At 37.8% G+C, this 12,375-nt stretch overlaps 1 long non-coding RNA gene across 1 annotated transcript; it reads left to right on the top strand.

Annotated features, from left to right (window-relative positions):
• The first annotated feature begins 646 nt into the window (after positions 1 to 646).
• LOC133789705 (uncharacterized) lies at positions 647 to 1,582 on the top strand. Its single transcript, XR_009873666.1, has 2 exons — positions 647 to 861; positions 1,313 to 1,582. It is a non-coding gene; the product is annotated as an uncharacterized LOC133789705 (long non-coding RNA).
• The last annotated feature ends 10,793 nt before the right edge of the window (positions 1,583 to 12,375 follow it).

The raw sequence follows: 12,375 nt of genomic DNA, 5'->3' as shown, positions 1-12,375 counted from the left end.
CTTGGTGACCCTATCGTCAAACGGTTAAAGGGAGTTGTACCCACTTCAGTGACTTTTACTCTGTCACTTACTTGTTTTGTACTGAAAGTCCTGAATGATTATTATGATCATTGTCGATATTATATCATGCTATATTGTGATTTCTTTCTGGGCCTTGGCTCATGGGTGCTATGTGGTGCAGGTAAAGGGAAAGAAAAGCTCACCCAACCTTGAGTGGAGAGCTTAGGTGGTGAGGTTTACATATGCGGCCGCTTGACCACCATGGCCAAGGAGTTCTCAGAGGAACTAGGGGTTTACCCTATTTTTGCCGCTTAGGTCGGCTGGTTTGTAAATTTGGAACAATAATGACCATTTTGAGTTGTAAATAACTTGTAAAAGTTTTTATGGGCCTGTGAACAGTTTTATGTATTTAATAAAGGGAAAATTACGGAATACACCGTATAAACAAAAAAAATATGAAATATACGGTAGTTTACATTTATACGGTTACTTATTTCATATTTACGGTAAATTATAATTTTTTATACAATGTATTTTTTAATATAATTTTAAAGCAAATAAAAATTATATTTAAAAAGAAAGTTCAGAATTTTTTCTCACCTTCTCTATAATATCACATTCTCAATTCTCTCTTACTTTACTCTCTCAATCTCTTCATCTTCCCCATTTCTCAATCAATTTTCTCCATATTTCTAACCTTTTGTAATCATCTATGGTGCTATGTTTGTAACTTTGAGCTCATTTATTTGACTTTTCCTGCTGCGAAGGAGACCTGAGGCAAGCCTAAGGAGGAGGACATTGATGGCTCCATAGTGTCTAAGGAGAAATAAGTAAAACGAAAATTGTCTCTCTTTGTCTAAGGTAAAAATCTTTTTCAGTCATTTTCTTTGATCTTTCTCCTCTGAATCCTAGCGTTTATACCCACACCTATCAGCTATTTATATATATATATATAATGTTTCTTTTCTCTTTCTCCAGTTTGGTTTCCTTGAAAATGTAGAAAATTGAGGAATGGGTTTGAAATTTCTGTGATTGTTATAAAAAATTGGAATCTTGGAATTTCCATTGGCTCATTTGATTGGAACAGTCAAAGAGATTACTAGGTTCTATAATACTAAAAAAATTGTGAGATTTAAAAAAAAAGATGACAAGGAATGATAACTGGGTTCAATTTTTTTTTTTTTAATTATGAATTACAACCTTGGCTGGAAAAAGTTTGGAGTTTTACTGCATAAAGAGGAATTTGTTTTGAACTTGTTGAAGTGTTGTTGGTTATCAATAACCCTTTATTTTACACTGTTTTGCTCAACAGGTGGGGGTTGGAAATGGGTCAAATTATGTCTCCAAAAGTGTTGAGGATGAAGGTTTGTGTAGTAGTAGTAGTGGTAGCAGCAAACATAATACTATGAATTATGTTGTCTGTAAAAGCATGTTACAAACCTATGTATTATGTTGTTTGTAAAAGCATGTTACATGTTTGTAACATGTAAATTCATAGTTGTCGTTGTCTGTAAAAGCTTGTTACAGGTTTGTAACATGTAAATTCATCGTTGCTGTAAAAGCTTGTTACAGGTTTGTAACACGTAAGTTCTCTATCATGTTTTTTTTTTTTTTTAAGTTGCAAGATAATGGTTTTGTTCTATACATACTAGGTTATATTTGTTTAGATGTTGTTAACTTGTGTTATGTTTTTGTAAATATATGTTACATGGTTGTTAATGTCCTGGTCTGATTTTAAATTACTTATATATTAATAAATATTTACAATAAAATGGAGAAATTATGAGAAAGATGATTATAATAGTGTAACATTTTTTTTTATAAAAAGATTTCCTGTTTTACAATTTGTCTATAATTTTGTGGAGATCTATGACAAAATATATGATTTTGATAGATTGTTTTAGTGAGTTTCGAAAGTTATATAAACTAATTATCTACTCTAGATGCAAGATATACCAAGAACAAAATAAAAGAACAAGATAACTTACCACAAAATAGATGTTTTAATTTTGTCGTGAAGTTGTTTTTGTAGACACATCATTTTGGAAATTTCGCAATAGGTTGTAGTAGAAAAATTCTGATTTTGGCCGGACTTCACAAATTTGTGAGCTCTTGAATTAGTTTTTTATTTTTTATGTTTTTTCAGATGCTTTTGTAGATTTTTGTAACAAGGAAGAAGACAACATGTTACAAGAATGGGCAGGGTTGTAATAGGTTAGGTTTGTGGGTTAGGGGTTACCGTATACATGATATTGGGTTTTGGGCTTGTGGACTTCAGATTTACTGTATATTTGTAAGGAAATTGAAATCCCGTAAATTTCAAATTTTTTTTGTTATTTACCGTAAATATGAAAATTTCCCTTTAATAAAATATATCATTTCCTTTTTATTGGTGTTTCCACCTTAGCCTATTAATAACACTTAGAAGCACGTTTTTAACCAAAGGACTCGGGTAGCGGGTCAAATTTCCAGTTCACCGTTCACCGTAACTGTTCTGGGGTAACCAGGGCATTACAGATACTTACTCCAGGACCCCTCAAAATCTAATATACATTCCCTAAGAATGTCCTCCAGTATCATAATCGTCCTCTCAGACTGCCCGTCTGTCTGAGGATGGTAAGCTATACTGAACTTCAGCTGAGTCCCCATAGCCTTCTGTAGACTTCCCCAAAAGTTGGAGGTAAAGATAAGATCCCGGTCTGGCACTATGGATTTCTGAACCCCATGGATACGTACAATCTCCCTCACATATAGTTCTGCATACTGGTCCACGGTAAAGTTTGTTCTCACAAGCATAAAATGAGCTGACTTAGTATATCTGTCTACAATAACCCATACCGAGTCATGTTGCCCTACTGTTCTAGGCAATCCCCCTAAAAATCTATAGTGACATATTCCCACTTCCACTCAGGAATACCTAAAGGCTATAACAACCCTGCTGGCCACCGGTGTTCGGCCTTCACATGCTGACAGGTTAGGCACCTCGCCACATAGTCAATCAATCTCTCTTCATCCCAGGCCACCAGTATAAAGACTTTATGTCCTGATACATCTTCTTGGTGCCTTGATGTAATGAATATGGTGAAGTATGAGATTTATCAAGAATAACCTGTCTGATACCCGTGTCCGTCAGAACATAGATTCGATCAACTGGGAATCATTCATCTGGCTCTCCTTTATTCTCTCAAAAAGAGTGAACTGCAAGGTAATATTGGCCAACTATCCCACCACCAATTTTATTCCCGCTCTATTCGTGTCTTTTGCCAATTCCTTAGATATTTGCTTTGAACTAAACAACTATCCTGGACCTCTCCAACTTAAAGCATCTACCACCACATTGGCTTTCCCTGGATGGTAAAGAATCTCACAGTCATAATCTTTTACCAATTCCAGCCAACGTCTCTGTCTCATGTTTAAGTTCTTCTGAGTGAAGAAATACTTCAAACTCTTATGATCGGTGTAGATCTCGCACTTTTCTCCGTACAAGTAGTGTTGCCACACTTTCAATGCAAATTCCACTCCTGCTAACTCCAAATCATGAGTAGGGTATCGCTATTCATATTCCTTCAACTGTCGTGATGTCTAAGTGATCACCTTCCTAGTTTGCATCAACACACATCCTAACCCCAATCTCGATGCATCGCTATACACCACAAACTTACACCCATTCGAATGAAGGCTAGCACCAAAGCAATAATCAGTGTCACTTCAACTCCAGGAAGCTATTTTCACATCTGTTTGACCATACAAACTTGAAGTTCTTGCGTGTCAGTTCTGTTAGTGGTGTAGCAATATATGAGAATCCTTCCACGGAGCATCAATAATTACCTGCCAACCCAAGGGAACTCCTGACCTCAGAGGCATTCCTTGGCCACGACCGGTCTCTGACTAATTCATTGTTGGATGAATCTACCTTAATCCCGTCTCCACTAACAATGTGATTGAGGAACGTCACCTACGATAACTAGAACTCGCACTTCTTAAACTTGGCATACAACTGGTGCTCCCTCAAACTGGAGGTGCCGCTCATGCTCTACCTCTGAGTGAGAGTAAACCAGGATATCGTCGATGAAGACAATCACAAATTGATCCAAATAATCCTTGAACACTTGTTTATCAGATCCATAAATGTCACTGAGGCATTGGTCAACCCAAATGACATGGCTAGGAACTCATAATGCCTATACCTCGTGCGAAAGGCCATCTTCATAATATCCTCCTCTTTGATCCTCAGTTGGTGATAACTAGATTGGAGATCAATCTTCGAGAACACTGTTTCACCCTACAACTGGTCAAACAGACCGTCTATCCTCAGTAGTGGGTACTTGTAATCTATACACATTCTCAGGGTCCCATTCTTTTTCTTCACAAATAAAACTGGTGCACCCCACGGTGAGAAGCTAGGTCTGATAAATCCCAGGTCCAGTAATTCCTGTAGCTGTACCTTCAACTCCGTCAATTTTTTCGGAGACATTCTATATGGAGCCATGGAAACTGGTTTTATACCGTACCCTAGACACTAGTTCTATACCCAGTGCCAACTCAATGATGAACTCAATCTCCCGGTGCGGTGGCAATCCTGGTAAGTCCTCAGGGAACACATCTAAGAACTCACAAACTAATATGGTCTCTTCTGGTCTCATTGGCACAACCTTAGTGGCATCCACCACACTAGCTAGGAATCCTATGCAACCTCCTTGCAATAGATCCCTAGCCCTCAATGTTGATATTATAGGAATACGAAGTCCATGCACAGTGCCAAAAAAATCAAAAGGGGTCCTCACCTTAGAACTCAAAAGTCACCATCTTTTTTTGAAGACTATAGTTGCCCCGTACCTAGCTAACCAATCCATTCCTAGAATCATGTCGAAATCATCAATACCCAACTCAATCAAATCCACTAATAGTTCTCTATTGTCAACAACCAATTGAAATGACCTAGCACATCTCCTAGAGACTACCAACTCCCCAATAGGCAATAAAGTCCCAAACCCCACAGTATAATAGTCCTAAGGTCTACACAATCTATCAATTACTCTACTAGAAACAAACGAGTGTGTAGCACCAGAATTAATCAATATAGTGTATGGAGTACCAACACTAGAAAGTTGATCTGTCACTACTGAGGGACTAGCCTTAGCCTCTGCCTGCATCAAGGTGAACACTCGAGCTAGAGTCAAGCTGTCCGCCTTCTTGGGTTCCTCTTTCTTTGAACTCGGGAAGTCCTTCTTGAGATGCCCAACCACCCTACATAGATAGAATGCCTTTGCCCGAAGTTCTCCCAGATGGTGCCTCCTACACCTGGCACACTCCAGGTAACTACTCCAAGTCTCATTGCCGCCCTGAACACCCAGACCCCTTCTATCAAGACCCGCAATGGTCGAGGTGTCAGGGGTCTTCATCTTCTAGTCGTTAGGGCCTTCGTCCCTACTAAATCCCACCAATGGAGGAACTACCCTCTGAACACCACGTTGTGCAACACTCTCCCTCCATATCTTATTCTCCGCCTCCTCAGATGTGAGGCCTTTTTCAACCACATCGGCATAAGTAGTATCCCCAGGTACTAACGTAATCCAAACATCCCAGGCAATCAAAGAATTTAGCCCCCGAACAATTCTGTCTTGCATGGCTTCATTTGTAGGCACTAAGTCAGGTGCAAATTTAGCTAGCCTATCAAATTTCAAAGCATACTTTGTGACTAACATACTTCCTTGCACCAAACTAGTTAACTCGTTCACTTTTGTCGCTCTAACTGCATTTTTAACGCCCTGGATAACCAACACCATTACACTGTGTATATTAAATAGTTATAGGCTCGGAAATCAAGTCATTTGGCCATAAACGTGCAACTAAATGCGATTAATGGTTTAGGCTTAAAAATTTCGGTCAAAAGGAATAGTTATTTCGTTAAAACATTAAGTTGTACATGGGATCCCATAATAAACGTTGACAAAGTTATTTATAGTTCCAAAAGGGTAATTAAAACTCAAAAGTTACAACCATCTGACCTAAGCGGCGAAAATACGGTTTAACCCTAGTTCCTCTAAGAAATCCCGGCCGTGGTGGTCGAGCATCCACATATGTACATGTCGCCACTGAAGCTCTCCAACTCATGGCTGATCCAACTTCCCTTTCCCCTTACGCGCACCACGTAGCACCCGTGAGCAAGGGTTCAACAAGAAAAGTTAAACATGCTCATAAGCAGTTAATAACATGTTACCAAATCACAATAAGCATGTCTAGCAGTAATAACCCTACTCATGCATGCATACCATTCATAAAAATGACTAAAGTGTCAGATGGGGTGAGATGCCCTAATTAAATGATTAACTGAATTATATCGGGGCCCGTTGCCCAAAATACATGATTAATGAATCATAATGGGGCTCAACGCCCTAGGATATGGGACTAAAAAGTCACCTTGGGGCCCATTGCCCTATCCTCTGTGTAACCAGCCTTGGAGCTAGCCCAACGTACCTGGCACTAAATTTTCCACGATCATTAGGTCGGACAAGCGTATGATACACTCCTAATTAGGCCTAACCATATCGATCAGCGCTCAGCGCGCTATTACCGCCCTTGACTTTAAAGTCAATGCTTTCATCCAGTGCAAAAACTCAATTGTGGCAGTTAGAATTTGACGCTAATGACATTTTTTGTAGTAGTGTCATTTAGAACCCTAACCCTAATATTTTTTACTTTCCTTAATTACACTTTCTACCATATAACTCATATTTCTACTTTGACCCCTTATTTCCAATATCTTTGGCACTTAAGCCCTCGATACTTGAAGGAACAGTGTTTTGGCTCTGTCATACATATGCATATCATAATCATAAAAAAAATCATATATTATCATCAAATTTAAAAGAAAACAATTCAAATATGTATCAATCATAAATTACCAAATTTCCCTCACATGCCAAATTACCAAAATACCCATAAAATGCAAAGGCAGATATTACAACTATCCCCCCTTAAAAAGGATTTTTCGTCCTCGAAATTCCTATGCCATAACATCTCAAGATTCTCTCAATCTCAAGAGTATCTAACAATTCAACCTTTCATTGTAACCTCAAAATTTCATAGAATCATTCCATTAAAAATTGATCCCCACTACTTAGGATCTTCAAGATATATTTTGGCTAAATACTATAGCCACTTCCAATTATAAACAACACATACCCAGGTACATTGTCGAGTTTACACCTCCCCCAATCTGGTTCTGTTCACTGTATCTGTAACGCCCTGGATAACCAGGACTGTTACACTTTGTGTTTATAAAGGTGCAAGACTTGCTAATCAAGTCATTTAATTTAAAAATGTGACATTAAACCATAATCGAATTAATGTTAAAAGATTTTGGTCATAAAAGATAAATTTCATTTAAATAAACGTTTGATGCACGAGATCCCAAAAACAAGGTTTAAAGAATAGTTTACAAAATTTCAAAGGTTATATACAATCACCAGTCATTCTAATGGCAAAATAGGCATTTTAGGTTCTCATGTCCCTGTCCATCCCTCAGCCGTGACGGCCGAGCAGCTGATTATGTACATTCCACCCCTAGAGCTGTCCAATTCAGGGTTGATCCAGCTTACCCTTGCCTTTACCTGCACCACGTAGCACCCGTGAGCCAAGGCCCAGCAAGAAAACCATAATACAGAGCATAACCAATAAGATTAATCAAATAATTCACAAAACATTAACCAGATATTCAGCATACCATAGCATTCACACAATCAGTGATATCAATCAACAAAACAATAATCTATCAACCAGGTAATCAACATGACATAATCATCGGATTAACAACAGTAAACACATCATACAATACCCAAGGTCGACACCCTTAGGCCGCACCCTCTATTTATCCCACTGACTCCGACTCACTTAGGTCGAGCTCAGTGATTATATAGTAAACCTCAGCTACCAGTGGCCGAGCCGGGTCTTTTGTGCAAGTATCGATTCCAGCACTCTTAGGCCATTTATTTCATGCTCACATGGCATAACAACTTGTTGTGAATTTTCTAACGATTAAAATATGCGCAAGTATACACAGTCGACAACAAGTAATACAGTGATACAGTATGAAAGTTCGTCTCCACAGGGACTTTTAAACTAAAAATAATACAATATCAACTAATAACAATTTACAATTCAGTAACCAAATCAAGAGAAAATTTATGTAATTAATTATGAAAATAAATGTAAATGAGCAAATTAATTAAACTAAAAATCAGAGATTAAAATGAAAGAATTCTGGGTGGATTTCAGATATGAGAAAAATAGATTTGGGTGGTTAATTCCCCTCGGTTCATTCCAGTTGCTACAACAATGACTCAACAATGGGTCAGCAATTTATGTCACAGTTAACAGATTTCGCAAAACCCAGTAAGTTTTTCCCAAAACTTAATATCTATTGTCTATAACCCCCCTCAATACATTCCTGTATTAAAACAGACTATAACCAACCAATCAAGCAACAAATCTTTAGGTTATGCAAGGCAGCAAAATAGTCCTATTCCACTACTCAAAATCACCTAAAACTAGGTAAGTTTCTTGCATCAATTGAATGGGTTCAGCTAGACTTCCCTTTTCCAAGCTAGATCTAACTTAATAAATGCTAAAAATGGCCAGTAATTAACATTCACTTATCATTACAGCACATTCAATTGAACTATGACATAAACAACTTAACCATGCATTTAGAAATTTAGTTCATACATAAGGGTTCATAACCACCCAAATCTTTAGGGTGTTAGTTGAAATTATAAACATAAGACCAGTACAGAATATTTCCATGAAGTTTGAACAGAAATTGAGATGAGAAAATAATACAAAATTAAAGAGAAATAGAGATTAGAGAGAATTGAGTGTTGAGCTCTAGTCCCCCTTAGGCGTCTGCCTTCTTTTTCACTCCTATTTCGTACTCCCTTCTTCTTCTTTCTTTCTGCTTCTCTCTATACTTTTTCTTCCGTGAAAATATCCAGAATTCTCAAAAATGATGGGTCTCCCTCTATTTCGGCCGGTACCCTTCTTTTTAGGGTACTTTCCTTTACCCTAATAGGAAAGTCAATTCCCACTTTGTCCTCCAAGTGCCACATCACCCAGCTGACTTAAGTTATTAAAATTCTAGCCACATAGGCCTTGATTTCACTCATTAAGCCCAGCTGTCTTCTAGCCACGTCACCTGCCTGATTCCTTGAATTGTTGTGGTGATGCTACAGCATTGAAGCAGCAAAACGCCCCTTTCAGAATTCGTTTTTCCCCTTGCTTCCAGCAGTTCCCTTTTACATATTTTGTAAGCTTCCTTTCCTGATTAACACAACACAGTAATTTACATAAAAAACACTGGAAAATATTACAATACAAACCTAACTCTTACCCAGACTCACTACCTAGAATAACACACTAAAACTGACAAAATTACATGAAATAAGGACTCATTACTCTTTTTAGTTTTGAAAAGCAAGTTCAAAGATTATAAAAATAACTCTAAATCCTAGAGTTATCAACACCCCATACTTGACCTATTGCTCGTCCTCGAGTAATGATAAAACAGAAATAAATAAAAACACACACACAAAACCAAACATACACACAGACGCCATAAAACATGAGAGAGAGATCTAAATAATTCAATATGGCTTAGTGAACAAGTTTCTCTCAGAAAAGTGGAATGGAATGAAATGATGCAGTGTTTATGCCTTGACTTTATATGTTGTTTTTCTCAATTTCATTACCCAGGATATCAGTAATACCTCCCTAAAGTCACCTAGCCAATAGTATGTACAAATGCTTCCCACCTACACCTTGAATTCCTCTAACAACTGCCCCTTGATCCTCAAAATTAACTATTGCTCCCATAAGTTGGATTAGCGCACTCCTCTCCACTAATGTAGTCTAATCTTATCCCCTCGATCAAAAGGACTTTATTAAGCTTGTAATGTAAGGCTTGGGTTAGGGTACGGTAGAGGATGTCATTTAACTAGCTCATAACCTAACCACCTCACTTGTCAAGAACCAAGCCTCCTTATTATGATTCATATCTCTCAAACTCACTTCCCCAACATTTCTTTTATACTCACAAAGACATATTGCTCTAATGTACCTCTCTTGCTATTATTTCTGAACTTTTCTACTATATTTTTTTTCTGTTTTTATTTGTTTTTTTATTTTTTATTTTTTATTTATTTTTTTTCATATGCAAGGAAATACTAAAGACAAGTAAAATAAACTGTATAACATATAGCAAGAGAATTGGTTTGATTGCATATATGTGTTTGTCTTGTGAGCTAATTCAGAGAATTGGTTTGATTGCATATATGTGTTTGTCTTGTGAGCTAATTCCCCCACCCCAAACTTACAGCCCAACATTGTCCCCAATGTGGCTAAAATGGTAATCATGAATTAGCTCGCCACAAGCTACACTCACCCCAAACTTAGCATGAAAATCAATTTCTAACAAGTGAGAGCAATTAAGTTGGGACATGTATGGAAAGTGTATTGTAGGGAAAATGGGTATGCATGATCGGGTTGAACACAAAAATAGGCTAAGTGGCTCAAAAATTGGGTGACTAAGGGAAAAATATGCGTATAAGGAAGGCTAGAAAGGCTCAAGCGTCCAAACATGGCCTAAATCATTTCTAAGGGATAAGATTAGCTAGGATTTCGCCTCAAGGGGTGCACTAACCAATTCTAGATGCTTAAAATTTCACAAACAGCAGTCATTTGAAAAACTCAAAACACGGCGGGATAACAAAAGTACATCACTATTGATTAGAGACTAAGAGGAAGCATCAATGATATCCTAGCAAATCATCAAGCATAAACAACATATAAAATCCAGGCAGCAAACACAAATGGAGTGAGCGGAAAAAATTCATCATCGAGCAGTACACTAAGCCAGACTAAATCATCAAATCTCTCAAAGACACATTGGACAACACACACAAACAGAACCACAAAAAACAGTGACTGGACACTAGATAACTAACAACTAACATACAGAACAAAAATGCAAAACACAGTACAGAAACTAAAAATAGTTAATAGGAAAGGGAAACCCCCTGTTACTCGGAGTCCTCTTGTGATTGCTGCCCAGAATGCTAAATGAATGCTGTAACAACTGGGCAATGCCCCACCATTCCAGAAAAACTTCGCTGCCTTCTCGCCCTTCATCATTTAACTCCCCAGCTTTAAAGCCTTCCCGCACACCAAATTTTTTTTATTTATCATTATTATATATTTTTTTTTTTTGAGTTTTTTTTTTATATATATAAGTTTGCTACACCCCAAACTTAGTTACATTTATTGTATATTTACAATCTGCCTTTTACTCATGGGTTGCCCACGTGTGATACAAGAAATGCATGGCAACCCATAGTCTGTCTCCTTCAAACATCCTTCAGAATGACAGAGGTCTTTTCTCTGTCGACCTCCCCACCCCAGTAGTGCTTCAGTCGCTGGCCATTCACTTTAAACTCTCTTCCTGAAATTTCATCACGCAAGTCCAATGCACCACAAGGAAAGACTTTAATTATCAAGAATGAATAAGAGAAACTTGATGCTAGATGTCTAGAACTTGCTTTCATTTTAGAATTAGAGAAATACACCCGCTGCCCCACTTCAAACCTTTGGGAATGAGCTTTCCTACCACACTTCTTTTTCTTCTTTCTACGTGGCTCTTGCAAATGAGACGATGCCTTGTTTATACTTTCCCCTAGCTCATTGTTGCTCTCAAATTCTTTAAGAGATAGCCTCATCCTCACTTTCTTGCTATACCTTGTGGGTACCTCTTCCTCCATATTAGAGTTCTTGACAGTGATGGCCAAACAATCTCCTACTTCATCTGGAGAACGTATATGATTGAATACCTTGAAAGTTACCTGTTCTTCTTGAGCTCTCATTGTGAGCTCCCCTTTTTCCACGTCAATCAAGGTCCTCCCAGTAGCTAGAAATGGCCTACCCAAGATAATTGGAACATCTCTATCCACTTCATAATCAAGAATAATGAAATCGGCTGGAAAAATGAACTTATCAACTTGCACTAGAACATCTTCAATTTTTCCTTCTGGGTGCGCCATAGAAAGATCCGCCAATTGCAAAGTAACTGTGGTTGGCCTAGCTTCCCCAATGCCTAGCTTTTTGAAAATTGACATAGGCATTAGATTAATACTAGCACCTAAGTCACATAGAGCTCTTCCCACATCTCTTCCACCAATTGAACAAGGGATTGTAAAACTACCAGGATCCTTCAATTTCGGAGGGATTTTACTCTTCAACATGGCGCTGCAACCTTCTGTAAGAGCAACAGTCTCAAACTCTCCCAGTCTTCTTTTTTTCGTCAAAATATCTTTTAAAAACTTGACG

This window comes from Humulus lupulus, chromosome 7 (genome assembly GCF_963169125.1).
Source record: "Humulus lupulus chromosome 7, drHumLupu1.1, whole genome shotgun sequence".
NCBI classification, from domain to species: domain Eukaryota; kingdom Viridiplantae; phylum Streptophyta; class Magnoliopsida; order Rosales; family Cannabaceae; genus Humulus; species Humulus lupulus.
This window is presented reverse-complemented; position numbering and strand designations above follow the sequence as displayed.